This window comes from Mus caroli, chromosome 9 (genome assembly GCF_900094665.2).
Source record: "Mus caroli chromosome 9, CAROLI_EIJ_v1.1, whole genome shotgun sequence".
Lineage (NCBI taxonomy): Eukaryota > Metazoa > Chordata > Mammalia > Rodentia > Muridae > Mus > Mus caroli.
The window spans coordinates 79,943,267-79,961,844 of record NC_034578.1 but is presented as its reverse complement, the minus strand read 5'-3'; positions in this window follow the sequence as shown (position 1 = coordinate 79,961,844).

The following is an 18,578-nucleotide window of genomic DNA, read 5'->3' as shown; positions in this document are numbered from 1 at the left end:
TGCCACAGGGCACTTTGTCACTATGCAAACCCGCTGTGCCCCGTCTCCCGTACTGTTCTGTTAAGGAGGAGATGGAAGAGAGAGCAAGGACAGCAGCTTCAGGTACGCATCCGACAAACCAGATGCTATCCCGGTAAATATAGGGTCAAAATAACAAGGACAGCTGGCATCTTTTTAGGCACCAGGCTGGGATCTTCGTGTGTCATTCCCAGAAGTGTGGCAAATTCAGGAGAAAATTCAGTATCTTGGTGCAGGTTTGAGGCTTGGATGGCAGCCTTTGCTTTGTGTTCTCAACACCCCCTCCCCCGACTGATCACCTCCCCCACCCCCCACCCCCAGTCACTTTAATTCAGCTGACCTATTTATACAACATCACTGGTACTACATCCTTTTTTCTCTGGAAGTTTGGTCTGTGCTAGGCTGAAGGAACCTGAATGACAAGCTTCAGATGCAGACTTGGGCATGGAGGCTCTAATGAGCTTCCCTGGTAGACAACACTCCCTACCCGTTATCACATACTATTTCTGGCAGGATTGTCTGCTGGGAAAAGTCTCTTGACTCTCTGTGTCTGACTTTCACCACACTTCACCTGCCCTACCTTTTTCCCTGAGCTGATTTGGCTTCTGCCTGTTTGCTTTTGTGTTTTGTTTTTTTTTTGTTTTGTTTTGTTTTGTTTTTTGTTTTTTTTTTTTTTTTTAGCAATAAGTCACAGCCATGGGTATAATTATGTGCTGATGTCTATGAATTCTTCCAGCCAGGCGGTCATCAGGTCCAGAGCTGATCCTTGGAACCTGTTCTGTTCTCACCGTACTTTATACTTACAATCAAGCGGCTGATAAATTCTCCTTTAATGTGGTTTTCAAGAGCTTATTGAACAGGCTTCAGAACAAAGAATACCAAGGTGAATTCTCAAATAGTGACAAAAGAGCTGCAGAGAAGGCTCCGTGGATAACAGCATGTACGGCTCATGCAGAGAAGCTGAACTCCGTTCCCAGGACCCATGTCACTCACAACCACCTCTAATTTGGTCTTCAAGGCCTCTGAGGACACCTGTACTCATGTGCACATACACAGATATGCAAATGTTCACACACATGTGTTCACACACACACAATCTAAAAAATAGTTTTTAGCATTTAAAGACAGGATAATAAAGTTTTATTCAAACCTTACAACCCTCCTTGAGTTTAATATGTGAGGCATTCATTATCTACTATTTTTTATTACTGTACATTTTGAGATATCTGTATGATCATAGCTTAACTGTTTTTTTTTCTGAAGATGGTCAAGATTGAGCATCTCAATAATTACAAAATTTTCATATGTTTGAGTGATGAGTTTTTCAACTTTTGTGAAATCATCTCCCTCCCCTTGGACCATGTCCTTGACCGAAGATGCTCAGATGTTTATAAGATGCCAGAAGCTCAAGGGAGTGGTGAGACTCATCAGGTTCTTTCCACGGCTTCATGAGCAGTAAGCAATTGCAGGGCTGTGATTAAGAAGACACCAGCAGGACTGAGGTGAAGACCTTTGTTTTATTGGGACTACTGATGGTGATTAGCTAAAGCTGAGAACCTAGCAGTGATTATAATGAGATTAGCATCATTGAGGTGAAATCTTCTGAAAGGTCTTTCCTCAGGGTCAGCACACAGACAGAAGCTGTGGCCCAAAGTAGACCAAGGTTGTACATTGTACCTGCAGTTGACCTTGGTAATATGTAAGAGTTTGCAAGGTGTTTTGAAGGAATGAAGGGCGAGAGGCTAGGAGAGTCCACTGACGGAGGTGTAGCTTCAATTACAGTAGAAGCCTCAGGACTGAAGGGGTCTTGGAGAGAAGCTGAGGGCTGGTACCATGTGGCAGTGGCAGAGTCCCTGAAGAGACTCTAGGAAGCCATTAGTGAAGGTGCAGCCCAGCTGCCGTGAAATCCTGGCAGTTTGGAGATGTTTGACCATGGATCATGAGTTGTGTGAGAGTAGAGACAATGAGCTAAGCCCAAACATGCAGGCATTCACTGTCTCTCTGCTTGGCAAATATGACTAGCTGTTCTAAGTTCCTGCTGCCATGATTCTCCCACAGTGATGGATTATATAACCTGTCAGCTGAAATAAACCTTCTCTCTCTAAGTAGCTTTGGTCAGTATATTTTGTCACAGTCATCAAAGAGGAAACTAAGATAATATCTCCCCAGGAGAAGTCACACATTATTAACAGTGTAATTGGATCATTATTCTGCAACATTCCAGTTGGCATTCCATTATCAGTTACTTGTCTTCACTTTAAATAATCTGTTATCTGTTAATATGTCTATACATTTATATATGCATATGTGTGTACATGTGTATATACAATACATATGAGTATATACATAGATATATTCACTCATATGTTTGTTCATTTATTTTGTGGCAGATCTCAAAAATATGTACATATATATATCAAATATATATGTATACATATATGTATATACACACACACATACATATGCTTATTTATTTTTGAAGTGGGGTCTCACTATGTAACCCTGGCTGGTCTGGAACTTACTATGTTGACCAGGCTTGCCTGAGGCTCTCAGAGTTCCTCGTGCCTCTGCTAGTATTAAAGGTGTATACCATCGTGCCCAGCTCTACCTTCCTATCTTCAACAATGAGGACATCGGAAATAAAACTATATTCTTCTTTTAGCACATATGAATATAAAGATATAGAGAGGAGCTATTTGTGTTACTTTAACTTGATGTTTTAGTTTCATTTAACATAATACTGTCCCTTTCTTTCCTACACCTTGCTGGTTTCTCTAAACCTTCCAGTGCAAACGTGAAGCCCCTTTTAGGAGGCTCTGGAAGGTTTTTAAGCAGAAGATAAGCAAAAAAAAAAAAAAAAAATGATCACAGCATTTGTTCCCTCCAGCTCACTAAGCACTTTTGAAAGATTTTAGGCAAAACAAATTTATTTTCTAACTTATTAATGTGTGTGTGCATGAGTGTGTTGGGTGTTCACATAAGTCAGAAAATGGAGTTAGATCTGTGGAGGCTGATGATACAGGAGGTTGAGCAACATGCGACTATTTGTCCTGTACTTTGGAGGAGATCCGATGACTCACATCACTGTATCCCTAAAATATTCCTAATACATCTGGCCTCTGCATCTTTGTACGGATTGCAAGGCAAGGCAAAGTGATGGGCAAGGGGCATCTTCTTCCACAGATTTCAAGTGGTTGATCTAGGGGTAGCCTTGAAGTCATAAAAGAGCTCAGCCAGGGACATCAAGAAAAGAGTTTGTTTTTCTTTATTAGGAAGCATGTGAATGAAGAACAGGTCTTCCTTCTTTTCCATTTTAACCACAATTGGGAAAGGACTTCATTTCTGGAGGTAAAGTAGCTACCATGTGACCAGGGAGCTATAACTGTAAAGATAAAAGCAGACATCCGGTGGAAAGACTCTGGATTTTTTATGACTTAGTTGATCGGCTGGGTTGCAGGATACTGACCATGCAGCCCTGGGCTCTCTACTCAAGCTTGCACCTTTGCCCACAGGGAGGTTGTTTTAAAACAAGTGCATTATAGGCAAAATTATACCCTTCCCCAAATTCTTAATGGAAATCCCAATGGATGAAGATTATTTTGGCCTTAGAAGTTAGGTTTTCTGAGAAGGAACCCACACATAAGTGATGGGCAGCTGAGACCTTTCAAGGTTGTGTTATACACTATCTGTCTGGGGTTCCCATCCATACCTTCAATAACTCAACCATATTCTGATCTAAACTGGGTCTGACTAGGAGGTATAAGGGAGGAGGAATATTTCTCTCAGCAGTCTCTCATCTGAGGGAAGCACAGACAAAATGATTTCTTTGCTATTGCCCCCATTTACGACTTTATTCTCTGCTCCAGCCCACGTGGTTCTTCAATTCTAATGCCCAGGGCTTTTATTTGTTTGTTTGTTTGCTTGCTTGCTTTATGTTTTCATTGCCTGACAGACTCTAGAAACCATTGTAACTCTTTGGGCCTTAAGATGCTAGTCTCTGGGCGGAGTTATAACAGGCTATAAGGGTAGCTGTGTGGATGTTCCCTGAGAAAAGACCCCACCACTGTGTTCTCTGCTTTAGTCCTTTGATTCCAGGTGAGCCTCTCTCCTTTGAGGATCTGGGTGGGTCAATGGAAAGTTCTGACAGCAGAACAGTTCCTGGGGTTAAAGGACCCTGTACAATAACTGTTCCTTCTCATGTTTGATAATGCAAAAAAAATATTTGACACTTTAAAAAAAAAAAAAAAACAAACTGCAAGTTCCCTGGGCTGTGATGTTCTGAGTTGTAAGGATTGTGACTGACTTCCTTTGAATAATTACTATCTACTACCTCACAACTGGCATATAATTGTATAATACTTGCTGGGTGAGAGAATAAACAAATTGAGCAAAAGTAAATACGATGTATCAGGGCAATGTTTTGACGTTAAATAAACGGCACAAAAGTAAGATGTTATTTTCCATCCATTAATCAAATATCCTGGGAACCTGTGTTAAGCAAAGCCTGAAAGTCTGTCCATAGTAGCATTTTTAAAACTTTTTATTGATTCTTTGTGAATTGTATGTTATATACCCCAATCCCACTCATATCCCTGTCCCTTCAGATACACCCTCTATCTACCCTTGTAACCTCTCCCGCAAACCAAAATAATAAAAACCACAACAAATCTATCCATAGAAGGTGAGGTGTTTCACACCCTTTTTGCCTAATTAGCTTTATGTGAAAATGTTCTTTACAATGCGTCATTGGTCTGGTTCGAGACCTTTAGCTTCTGCTACTGTTATCAATACTGGATCCTCATGGGGACTCTTTTCAGATATCCTGTTGTTACCCTGTCTCATGGAGATCCTGTAGCTTTGGGTCTGCATCACCAGCTCTTTCACATATGTCACAGCCATCAGCACAGACCCTGGCTCTGGTAGGGCCATGAACGCAGACATGGCCGTTGGTGGGAGCCGCCTGGACATTACCATGTCCTCAGGTTTCTCATACCTGCCTGTTCTTCACTTGTCTCCAGTTCCACCTCTCTCCACGGTGCACGAATCACTCGGCTTTGCTTTCCCGCCCATCTCTCCCCCTAAGACTTCATCTTTCCCACCTCTACATCACATATTTGCTCATCATTAGTGGTACCTGCCTCTAGTCAGGGCAGGAGTTTGGGTGTCTTTGGCCTCCTCGATTGGCTGCATTCCCCCTCACCCCCCCCCCCCCGTGAGAAGTTCATGACCAAGCACTCACAGGAGAGTCATGGCGACTGAACAGTCAAGCACAGTGAAGAGGAAACACTGTGGTCAGTAAGAAAGAGCCTTGCCTTGGCTTTGGGAGCCTTTTGATAGTTACAATTACAAAAGACACTCAAAATTGAACACTGAATGAGTACATCGGGCTCAAATGTGGTTTCTCTGTTCTGCTTGTCTTTTCTTTTTCACTTTCCAATGAATTCATCCATTCTAGTTCTTTAAGCAATCACATTAAGTCAAGAGCACTGGATAAGTACTAGCTTAGTGTGTGGCTGGCATCATTTCTTTTGGATAAAGAAGTTTAATCTTTTAAATTTCTTCAAGGATACAAGAAAAAAATAATTCTTTTTATGCAAAACACGGACTACAAACTGAATCCTATGAGTTAACTGATTCATTTAGTGCCCCCACTGTATTAATAGTGTATTAAATACTGGATGGGGTCCCAGAGAGCATACTGAGTAGATTTAACACATTGCTGCCCTCAGAGAGCATAACATTCATAGAACAAGTTAAGAGAGGCAGAGAGATGCTTGCTAATAATTGTGGGAAGCATATATCATAAGGAATGAGTTAATTTCTGTATTGTCAAACATGCAGAGGGAAATTGCCATTATTGTAAGTGGATCATAATGACAGCCTCACAAGGTGTTAAAATTGCCTGGAGAGCCGGGAAATAATTAAGAAAATATCTCCAGTGGAAAAGTCGTCATTTCCTAGTTACTACCCAGGCTTCTCCCACTTAAGCTTCCACGAGTGATCTCAGAGATTTTTGTGTAGTGATGGCGATCCATCCTGTACTCTGTGCAGTATTTTCTGGAACCTTTGTTTATCTCTAAACACGACGCACACATCCACACAGACAGTGTTCCAAGCCAATAGTTATGTGGCGCATGCGCAAATGTTCTCATTTACCTATCGTCACCGATCTTCTTCCCGAGCTTTGAAAGCCTTTTGCAGCTGAGTTGTTGGTTCCTCTGGTCATGTGAGAAGGGGATAAGTGTAATAGCCAACCAGTTTTTATTTTATCACGAAGGATCATAGATCTCCCTCCGTGGAAATTATGCAGCGGTTTCAAAACCCAACCTAATGCAATCTGTATTGTCAGATATGCTTTACTCTTCTTTCAAATGAGAGTTTAAACTTGGCATTTACAGCACTTTCTGAGAGACAACCATCTCTATTCAATATGTGAATTTCATGTATATGTGCTTATTACATGTATATTACATACAAAAAATGTAGAAGGAATTCCATATATATGTACATTATTACAGGTATATTACCTACAAAAAATGTAGAAGGAAGAAGGCTTAGGGAGCTAACCCAGATGCAGATTTAAAAGCCTCTTGAGGACCAAGAGGTAACTAAGCTACATCACAATTCAGACTCCATACGCGTTCCTTTACAGTGTTCTTAGGTTCTGTGGAAAGGAAAAAAAAAAAAAAAAGATTCTTTAGTCAACAAAAGTTGAGAAAAACAGGATCAAACAGGAAACAAAAGACAATGTTTAGAACTTTAGTGTGTTACTATGCATTATGAACGATTTTGACAGATATATTATGCAGTTTTTCCAGAACTTTTAGGACCACAAACTACTTCCCCAGCCCCACTAAGCAACTTTTAGCAGCTATGATTTACAAAATGGTGCTTTGTTGTATTGCCACAAAGAAAACTGCTTCCCCCTTTCTTTTCCTCACTATAGTCTTTTAGATTTCATCCAAACTTCCCTTCGAAAAACCTTCAGTTCAAAAGTAAACAGGTGCTATCTAAGTAAATTCATGTTTTATGCATGTGATAGATCAACATGGCTCTGCTAAATGGTTCTCATGGCTTAGGCTATCACACGCTTATAAGATGTGACTTCTTATACATCAAACTCCTCCCAGTTTATCAAAATTAATTATTGGAACCATATGACTTTACTTACATGGGATACTTAGAGTACTCATGCACAGAGAGACAGAAGATAGAATGATAGAAGATAGATAGACAGGGACTGTCTGTCCATGGGAGTAACCACTCCTTAAAAGATTGGGATAAGGGCTAGAACGATGGCTCAGTGACTAAGAGCACTGATTGCTCTTTCTGGAGGTCCTGAGTTCAGTTCCCAGAACCACATGGCTCACAATCATCTGTCATGGGATCTGATGCCCTCTTCTGGTGTGTCTGAAGATAGCGACAGTGTACCTACATAAAACAAATAAGTAAATCTTTAAAAAAACAAAACAAGGAAAAAAAGATAGATATATTTACCTTAGCAAGGTAAAAACATTCTGGATTTTGGCTGTGTAATATATGAACACACTTAGCATCACTTAACTGTATATTTAGCAACAATTGTGCTTTCCAAAATAATGTAGTATTTCAGTGTAGTTTTATATTAAATTTTACTAAATACAAATACAGAAATTTAACTGTTTAAATATTTAATACATTTGTTTGTAGAGAGTGAATTGTGTTGAAAAGGAAAATATTCATCGGATTAGCACAGTAAACCAAAGCTGTCCTGTAAGGTAGATAGTGGCAGCAGAGGGGAAACTGTGGTGTTGTGGATTTGGCCCCCCATATTGCATGGGAATCTGTGCATGTGCACATAAGACACTTAGAGACCCTGTCCCCAGTTAGTTTTGATTGGTAAAGTTGCCAGTGGCCAATGGCTGGACAGGGAGACAGAGGCAGGACCTTAGGATCCCCGGGAAAGGGACCAAGGGAAGAGGAAGAGGACAGCTGCCATGCTGGAACATATTTTAGTAAGTAATAACTCAGGAACATCTGAGGGGAAGTGTTAACCATGTGAAGGTTTTAAGGCATATTAAAATACAAGACTGTGTGTATGTGTCTTTCATTTTTGGGAACCCAGAACATCAGGACAGGTAGCAAGGAATGTGTGGCCATCACAGAATCGAATATATTATATAAAAAATCCATTTTCAATAAAAGAAAAAAAAAAAGAGATGGTTCCTGGCAGTACAAATTCTTAGGAAAGACCTGGAGAAATGACTCAGGCATTGAAGACTTAGGCTCGCTAAACAAAAGGACAAGGATTTAACTCAGGAAAGAAACCAAGATTGTGTGGACTATAAAGAAAAAAGCTGCCTACTTTTTTTTTTTGAATATTTATTTCTATTATAAAACGGATTAATAATAAAATAGATAATAAAGTAATAAGCAAAAAAATAAATTGTGTGTGTGCGTGTGTGTTTTTTATATGTGTATCCAGGCCGGTACCTACACAGTCCAGAAAAGGGCCTGTGTTCCCTGGAGCTAGAGTTACAGGCAGTTGTGAATCAACATATGTGAGAACTCAGACACGGGTCCTCCGAAAGAGCTGTATGAACTCGGTTAACTGTGGAACTCTCTCTCCACTCCACCTTGAAATGCTCAGTTGTGTTATTTGCCACAAAATATAGATTCAAATTCTTACTGATTATACATTAAATTTATAGTAATTGTATATTTCTATTGTATATTTCTAAACTAACCTCTAAGTTCAGAAATTAATCAATGATGTTCAACTTTCGGCTCTTCAAACTTCTACACCATTGCTACTATAATTTCCTATATAACTGACTTCTGGCTAGATTACCGAAGTCATCTGTTGCCCTTTGGGAAGAAGATGTGCCTTGTAGTGGGGAGGTCTATTTCTTTGCTATCTTTCCTAACTGGGCCTTAGCATTCTATTTGACATTTTTGCCCTGTATATGTGGTATATTTCCCTCAGGAACTTGAGGGCACGTGTAAACAGGAAAACCACAGGGGGCTTAATAATCATGAGTAATGGCACTGGAAAACAGGGCACACCTGCAGCACACATTCTCCTTGAATGGGACTCTGGTCAGGGACTCCAGAGAGCCAGGTATGAGGTTTTCAGTTAATAGATGACAAAAGAAATATTAATAGTCCCACAACATGACCGATTCCTTTCTGTATGAGCTAGGACTATATACAGTGTGCAGAAACAGAATGATAAGCCACCAGGCAAGGTGGTAATTGAAGAGGGAGTTGCAGGAAATCTAGGTGAGAACGGCAGGCATATTTGACACTTGTCTTCCTTATGGTCCCAGAATGGCACTTGAGAAACTGTTTGTATGATTAAGAGAGGAAACCTAGGAACAGCGACAAAGTCAATAATGCAGGAACAAGAGAAGCCATGGAGGCTGCGTGGCTGAAAGATGAGAGATCAGGACAGTGGAAAGGCTCACTGTAATGAACAGAGCCCATCCCCGGAGCAGTGCAATCAGCATCATCAACGTGATTAGAAACATTCACAGCATTGCAAAGAATAGGTGCTCAACATCCAGCAGGGCCTGATTCACCGCACGCACGTGTGTGTGTGTGTGTGTGTGTGTGTGTGTGTGTGTGTGTGTGTGTCTGGATAGAGTGAGAGGGGTCATCAATGCCAGCCAGAATGTTGTAGAAAAAATACGGCGGTGGGGACTTCACGGGGTGATGTAAATGGGAAAATCCCAAAGAACTCTGGGACAGGTTCCATCCAGCTCTTTCACAGTGCAGGGCAACCCACTGTGATACCGCAAGGGCTTCCCAGTCCTTCTGAGGGCACTAGCACCCCACCCAATATTGATGTCTTCTCCCTTTCCTGCTTCATAGTGTTTAAGTAACAAACGTGGGAAACAAAAAGGGTACATTTATATATAGCTAGATATGGATCGTTAATTCTGGGTCAGAGGAAATCAGAAAAGCTAAGGAAACTACCAGACAACTCTAGAAACAGACTTTAGAGTAATGGCAGCTGGAGAGAGCAAAGGCAGCCACTCCATATCTGGGAAGAGCAGGGACCCGTGGCTCCACCCAAACAGCTTCCGCGTGGACCCTGTCAGTCATAGACAGACTCATGCTTACATGTTTATTATTTTTCATCTATGCTGCTACAAAGAGAAGATAATTAAATAATTTCTACCGGACACCCAGGTGTAACAGTATTATTTGGTGAGCTGAGCTGTAAGATTTAAAAGGGAGATAATGTTTTAAGTTTTCTGTATAAGACAATCAAAGAAAAATTCTAAGTGTTAGTTACCATGGGGTTTCACTTCTAACTGAATCATGTGAATTGAGCGGTACCTAGAGAAACCTTTAAAGACGCCCTATTTAAGTACAGGATACACCGTTAAACATGTCATCTGAATGAATAATAGCACAGTCCAGATTCTTTTTTCCACAAACCCCTGACTCCATATTAGTAGTGACATAAGGCTAAATGTCATTGTTATTTTCTTCTCCTTATGCAGCTAGAGTTTATTGGCCTTCATTGCTTCCTGCTGAGGCATCTTTTTATATTAGTTCCCACACAGTGTGATTTGAAAACTCTGCCTTCACGGAGGGTTCCAGAACACACTGTCCTTCTTCCTCTTGTGATTCTCACTGTTTTCTGGCACGATTCCCTCACTACCTGGAAGTGGCTGGCAAACCTCTGTGTGCTCCCAAAACACCCACACATTATGATATATGCTGACGCCTATGTCTTCTATTTTTTAAACTAGTTTTCCCCACCAGCTTGATTGACACTGCAGGATCTGGGGGGTCACCTGAAAACTCTGCTGTTTTGCCTTCTCCCCTGACTCCTGGATGAAGACTTCCAGACAGGCACTGTCTGTATGGAATTCTTCTCCTACAAGGAGTGGCATACTGATGTCTGACTTGGCCCTGAGCAGCGGGTCTTCATGTGTTGTGTCTTTCATGGGGTGTTTTGCAGTACTGGGCTTCATTAAAGGCTCCGAGGAGAGCACTATGTCTTCAGCAACTGTATCCTTATGTAGAGTCATCATTAAATAATATCACCAAGGACTGACTACCCAACATACAGACAACCTTCCATGGCAAAGATGGAGATGAATAAAAAATAATAATAATAAAAGAATTCGGGCTGGTGAGATGGCTCAGTGGTTAAGAGTGCCAACTGCTCTTCCAAAGGTCCTGAGTTCAAATCCCAGCAACCACATGGTGGCTCACAACCATCTGCAATGAAATCTGATGCCCTCTTCTGGAGTGTCTGATGACTGCTACAGTGTACTTATATATAATAAATAAATAATAAGAATTCATGTAAAAAAAAACATTAGGAACATTTGGAACATTTTATAAAACAGCCCATCAACTTCCATTGCTATTCTTAGTTTATAAATGTACTTAACAGAACCTTCCCTTAAGAAATGATAAGTTACCAAAGATTATGGTAAGCTGTATGTAACACAAAATTTACACTTTTAGCCATTTTAAATATATAATTCAGGGCCCTAACACACCCACACCCTTGGACAATGACCATTGTTACCTAATTTCTATAAATTACTTATCTCAAACAAACTCCATGCTTACTAAGCAATAACTTCTCTTCCATGTCTTTCAGCCTTTGGCAATCTCTATTTCTCAATCCGTATCTGACACCTATTCCAGCTACAAACTATTCATGGGATCGTATAGTATTAACACATACAAGAGCTCATACAGTGTTTGAACATACATGGGGTCACAGAGTATTTGCACATACAAGGGCTCATACAGTATTTGCACATACATGGGATCACATGACATTTATACATACAAAGGATCATACAATATTCATACATACAAGGGAGCACATGTTATTTGCACATTCATGAGATCATACATTATTTGCACAGATATAGAACCATACGGTATTTACACATATATGAATCATACATTATTTGCACATATATAGAACCATGCAGTACTTAAACATATAAGTCCTCATACAGTATTTGTGCATGCAAGTTTTCATACAGTATTTGCGCATACATGAGATGGTACAGTATTCACACATGCATGGAATATGCAGTATTTGCACATACAAGGGATCACACAGTACTTCTCTTTGTGAGATGTTTTCAAGATTCACCCACATTGTGGCATCCATGAACATCTCCTCCCTTACCAAGGCTGAATATTGTATTGCATGTATACATTTTCTTCACACATTCCTTTGTTCTTGGATATTTTCCAACACCTTATCGTTACTGTGAGCAATGCTGCTATGAATACTAGTGTGCACATGTTGGAGCCTTTACCTTCAAATCTGTTGGGCAAATACCAAGAAGTGGATCCTATGGCCATTCTGTGCTTAATCCTTGAAAATGTTATGCTTTCAACTCTTAAGATATTCTTTCCTTTTGAATACATCGCTTTGGTGTTAATTTCATTTTTTTCCTCCATTTTGGATATCACCTCATCTGCATTGCTTTGCATTGCCTTGCCTGTGCACTACCAAGTTAAATCCTCAATTCATTGACTGCCCTTTTTTCACTTTCTTTTCCTAAATACAAGTGGGACTTGGGGCAGACATCTGTGCATTGTGCCTGCAGAGAGTCTTTCCTTTGCTGCCCAGATCATTCCTCCATAACGTCCACCTTCTGTACAGATCATTCCTCCATAACATCCATCTTCTGTACAGATCATTCCTCCATAACGTTCACCTTCTGAGGACTGGCTAGACTGGAGAAGTACAAAGCATGCCTGCATTCTCTGCCCAAGTACACAGTCCTTGAATCTTGAAGTTTCAGAAAAGTTCAACTAGAATTTAAACATGTTAGAAGCCACGTCACAATACCGGAAGTTTTCTGAAAGTATTCCCAGAAACTAGAATTTTCCAAGTTAACATCTGTCTCCTGTTTCTCATCCATTCCAATACCTATTTTAATACCACTCGTTATTAATTTTATATTATATAATTCTAACAAGGGTTTGTGTGTGCAAATTAGCTACAATCTGACGTAATAGGATACCTATCTACATCAACCCATAGAAAGATTTTATAGTTCCCCCAAATTTATTTATTACTTTTCATCTTTAGCTTTGCTGCATTTTTGCTTTTCTGAAATTTTCAATTTTGTGCAATTAAGTCTTTGTCGATTACTTTAAAGCTAAAATATTTGTTTCCTCCAGTCTTATAATTTCTTCACTTTCTATTTGGATTACAACTACATTGCTCCAATTTGTGCCCAACTTTCAACAGTTCCCAAATACACGATTCCTCTATGTTTATTAGGAACAAGACTTCCACTGGCTAACACGTTTGTAAAGCTCCTGCTCTCCAGGTCTCTCACTGTGCTTGATTCTATAGTATAACCCATACTTTTTACCTATTGAGAAAATCTATCCCAAAGCTCCCAGGAGAACAATTCTGCATTTTAGGAAGCAGTGGAAGCATTTAAATAGTTCTTCTTTCTTTCTATTTCCAGTCTTCCTCCCCCCACCCTCTTGATAGCGGAGCAGGAATAAGAATTATACTGGTGGTTGGGGGAGGCAAGGAACTGCTGGACAGCATGTGTATGTCAGGGGCAATGGCTACATGGGAGAATGTGGAATTAACTCAGGGTTAGTGACAGAAACTCATCAGTGGTTCATCCTGAATTCATGTTAAAGGTATTGTTAGCCTGGATTTTTAACATAGAGATGCAACATTATCATGGTACTGTAGAAGCCTCTCATCACAATCTCAGGCAGTAAGAACCTCCAGCAGGTCATGGTAAAGCCACTGATCGCAACCCAGCCTGACTGACGGCTTAAACGTCTGCCATACCTGAAATAGTATCTGATAATTTTAGAATTCTTTGGGGCAGAATTTAAAAACAACAGATTTAAAAGAAAAAGAAGAAAACAAGACATACTACACCCATCACAGTCTATGCCAGGGCGAGTGTGCTGATGGTAGCTTAAATTACATACCTCCCTCTGAGGTAGTTTTAGCTGGAACAGTGATCAAAGGAACTGAGATGCTTTGGAGAAATTTTATAAATCAGATCGTGTAGAAATACTGGTCAGGGAGGGAGGTGCTTGTAGATGCAGGAGCAACCCAATTGCTCTAAACTCACGTGTGTGTTGTCATCCATTCCCCGGATGAAGTGAAGGCCACCAACAATTTATTATGAGGCATCTTCACAAGACACTTGGTACCTTTCAGGAGGACCATGGCACCCTGATCCCACAAATCAATCCTACTCATGCCAACTGGGGCATCCGAAAACTAATAATAAATACACAGTTGAAATGATTCCCAAAAGACTGGAGGAGAAGAGGAAAATTCAAATACAAAGACAGTTAGATTTCAGGTTTCCTACTCAATCAAATGGGGCTAACACAATTAAAAGGGAGAGTGGAGGTTATTTACCATCTGAGAGCCTGACAGAGGCCTTTGTGCTCTCAGCCAAAGAGCTGAGTGTTCCATAATGTCACTGAAGAATAAAATGTCATCTGGTGGAATTAATGGCTGATAAGTGTAGAGCAAGTGGAAGAAACTATTACTGTGTGCTACATTTAGCCAACCTGTGAAGCCCACTGCCACAGGAGGTTATGAAGTTGAACGCACTGCAGTCAGATTTAAATGGAATGAATAACTTTATGACTAATAAATGCCAGTTCCAACTCTTCACGCTAAGATAAAGAGGGGTAATCAAAGCGCACATTGGAGAGCCCAGGCCAGTTGCTGCAGGGATCAAAATCAGGGACCTCTCCCTTGTAAACACTGCTGTATAATTAGCCAGACAGGAACCCAGGACATATTTTTCACCTCTCTGCCAACTAGGCACTGCCCCTGCAGAAACAGAGTGTTTACTGGCTGTCTGAAGGGAAGGCTCCTTTGGAATTAAGTGTGGAGGATGGTCAGAGAGGTGTATGATAAGCCGCCACAGCTTAAGTTACTTTGTAAAATCAAGGAAGCAAGCAGAGGCCAGGATAGTTCTCTGGCCTTATTATGCCTGTCTTGGGCTTTCATCCTGCTCACAGGTATGATGGACAGCCCCTCGCATCCTCCCTGAGTAAAGATCTAGTTCTGCCACTCCATTCTATGCCTCAAGACTCTCAAAGTGACTGTTCCAAGTTGCCACACAGTCTCCAATCCCAGCCAAATGCATGAATCATAACATATGGGAACTCCCTCAGCTTTTGCCTTTAGTCAGGTGTTCAAAAATCAAAGGCATTGAAGATACAAGTGCAAAAGTATGTGTGTAACCCAAGTACAGAACATTGAACTTCCAGAAACAACTGGATATTCTTTAAATTTTTTTTATTTATGTGTATGTACTTGTGTGCGTGTGCGTGTGTGTGTGTGTGTGCGTGTGTGCGTGTGTGCTTGTGTGCGTGTGTGTGTGTGTGTGTGTGTGTGTGTGTGTGTATGTTAACCACTGAGCCATTTCTCTGTTGAGCCCTGTAAACATTCCTTACTTATGCTCATTAGAACTAAATCACAAGTGTCCTGCACAATATAAACGTGTACTTTGGGCTATATATTCAATTCCAGATAGAAAGATTAACAGAAGCTGGGCACACATCTGTAACATAAATGTCAGGGACGCTAAGACAAGAGGATCTCAGGCCTGGGTCGCACAGTGAGATCATCTTGACAACAAATAATGATCTGGAAACCTAACTTCTTAAGTTCTGTTCTTCTCATGTGAAATTAAAAAACAACTTCTTTCCTGCACATGTGTTACAGCCTGTACTTCTCTGCAAAATAGATAATGCAGAATTCAGCCTTGAATCCCTTCAGAGTGGTCAATACTTAGCTTTATTTCATTTCATAATGGACAACAGATGCTCCCCAATATAAACACTGCCAACTTTAGTCCAGTTTTATATTTAGAAGAACTAGTCACAAGGCAGTGGGGAAAATTAATTTCCCAACAGGCTGTATTTTGTTCTCAGTATCATATCATAATGTTATATGTTTTTTTTCTGACAACTCTATGTCCACTTAATCAACACAAGAAAGAAATTGAATGATAGTTTATTTTCAAAGCAGAGTTTGAAGTCAGGAAACCATGCTGGTTGGAATGAGAGTTTGAATCATGAGCTCATGATTTTTAATACAGTTCCTTGGTGTAACTGTTTAGGAAGGACGAGGAAGGATAGCTTTGATGGAGAACGTGTGTTCCTGGGGGTGAGCTTTGAGTTTTAAAAACAGACTGTCATTTCCAGTGTCGATCATTATCCTGACTGTGTCTGAAGATGTCAGCTACTGTTCTGGAGCCTGCCCGCCTGCTCTCTCCCCTGGCATGAGAGTCATAGACTCTAACCTTCTAAATGGTAAGCCCTAAGTTAACTGCTTCCTTTTTTAACTTGCCTTGGTCATGATGTTTTATCATAGCAATAGTAAAGTAACTAAAACAAGAACCTTGCTTGGACTTGAATAACTGCTTCTCTTTGGTGTTTGGGGACATTCTGTGACCATACTGCAGGAGAGAGAGACACGGCTTAGGACTGAAGTTGACATAAAAGGCAAAGAACAGGGACAGAAATGCTCTGTGGCTTTTGATGAGGTAATTTAAGTGAGAGATCAAACCAAGCTTACAAAAAAAAAAATCACTGCACTTCTAGAGTTTCTAATTGTGTATTTGCTATTTATGGCAAACTTATCTGTGTATTTTATGAAGTGTCATGAACTCGGTTATCTTCCAGAACTATGCTAGACTATGTATTAATAGATGTCCTATCAGAAACAACAAAGATAACAATTAGGCTTCACAGAAGCTTTGCTCAGTGGTAATGACCACGTCTTGATTTTGTAAATGACCTAAGTTTGTTCTCAACATATTAGGTGTGTCACTCCAGCTTTGGGGATCCAAAACCCTCTTCTGGCCTATGTGGGGCACCTGCTCATATATGGCATTCACACTCACGTGCACACACACACACACACACACACACACATGCACACATACACACAAATACACCTAAAAATAATAATTATAAGTCTTGAAACTATAATAAGAGTATCAGAAAACAAATGGTTTCAAAATACCTTTTCAAGTTGTAGCTGAGCCAGCAGGGAGACTGACATTGGGGGCACAATAAGGAAGTGTGAGTTCCTGAAGACTGGTTGAGCCCTCGAGCTGGCATTATCCTGAAGTGTTCGCCAATGACTGTGGCTTCAGGTTTGAGCTTTAATTGGCTTTGTGTGATGAACAGATGCCAAGGCCAGGAATCAGAATAGAGAAGAAAGTAGGATCTAGAATAGGTGAAACAAGGTCCGCTTGAAGCAGGCTGTCCCCACAGGGAGCCCCACAGAAAATGTGATCCACAGAAAAAAAGACATCCGGCTAATCCTCCTCTATGGAAGTAAAGGAAAATTCCTTCAAGCTCTGTTAAGCACACGTTATATGCCTATGGACTTCCAACTGAAATGCACATTGCCTGGTAATGGCAAATTAGAAATTGAAGTTTTGTTTTAGTTTGTTTCTTTTTATAGTTATTGGGATTGTACCCAAGTCCCTGCACAAGCCAGATAAGTGCCCTAGGCTCCCAGAAACTGAGTTTAGACAGATCCCAGGTTAGTAATGACCTAAGTACGGTGGTTCATGAAGAAATGCACTTTAAACATGGGCTTTGAAATAATTCTCATAAATGTATAAAGTGACAGTAAAAAAATTGCTTAACCCACATGAAAATAAAGCAACCAGGAACAGAAGTCAGGCTTCTTTGTATCTCTGTAGAAGTCATTGTATATTAATAAAGACAAGACACTGCCACCTCTTTGGCAGATAGCCAAATACCTGCAGAAAAACTTAAAATAGAAAATACTTACACGAGAACTCAGCAAAACTCCAGAAAGAGAAGACCAGCATAGATCTTGAAAATATAGGAGTAAAATAGCAAAACAAACAAACAAAAGCCCCACACACTTTTGGACTGACAAAAACATCAGAGGTTCTGTGAGACTGATTGGCCTTGGGGTTGAGGGTAAGTAAGATTAAGTAAGAAAACAAGGAGAATGCAAAAGCAGATATGGTAAGAATGGAAGAGGGCACAACTGACAAGTAGGCAGAGATAAAAAATGGCCAAGGAATTTATAAGTTATAAATCTACAACATATATGTATGTTATATATACATATACCATATACATATGATAAGTAACTTCAACTCATTTGGAAAGTTTGCCAAAGTAAACAAAATATTTAAACCTTTCCCAAATGGACTCAAAATTGGCCATGAAGCAGCAAGCACAGTACCTCATAGTCCACCATCCAGGAACAATGGAACCTGATGGCTTCCCAGGAGGGTTCAAGACATAGTCCAAGAAAGAGAACTCCAAACCTGAAATTTCACTAGCAGAAAAGAAAACCCTGACACATGAGTTGTTTATCTAATCTCATTTGCTGTCAGAGTCAAGATGAGGAAAAGATAGGGACATAGCCAACACAATCATTAAACAGATAGATGATAGATAGATAGATAGATAGATAGATAGATAGATAGATAGATAGATGATAGATAGATAGGAAGAAAGAGAGAAAGAGAGAGAGAAAGAAAGAAAGAAAGAAAGAAAGAAAGAAAGAAAGAAAGGAA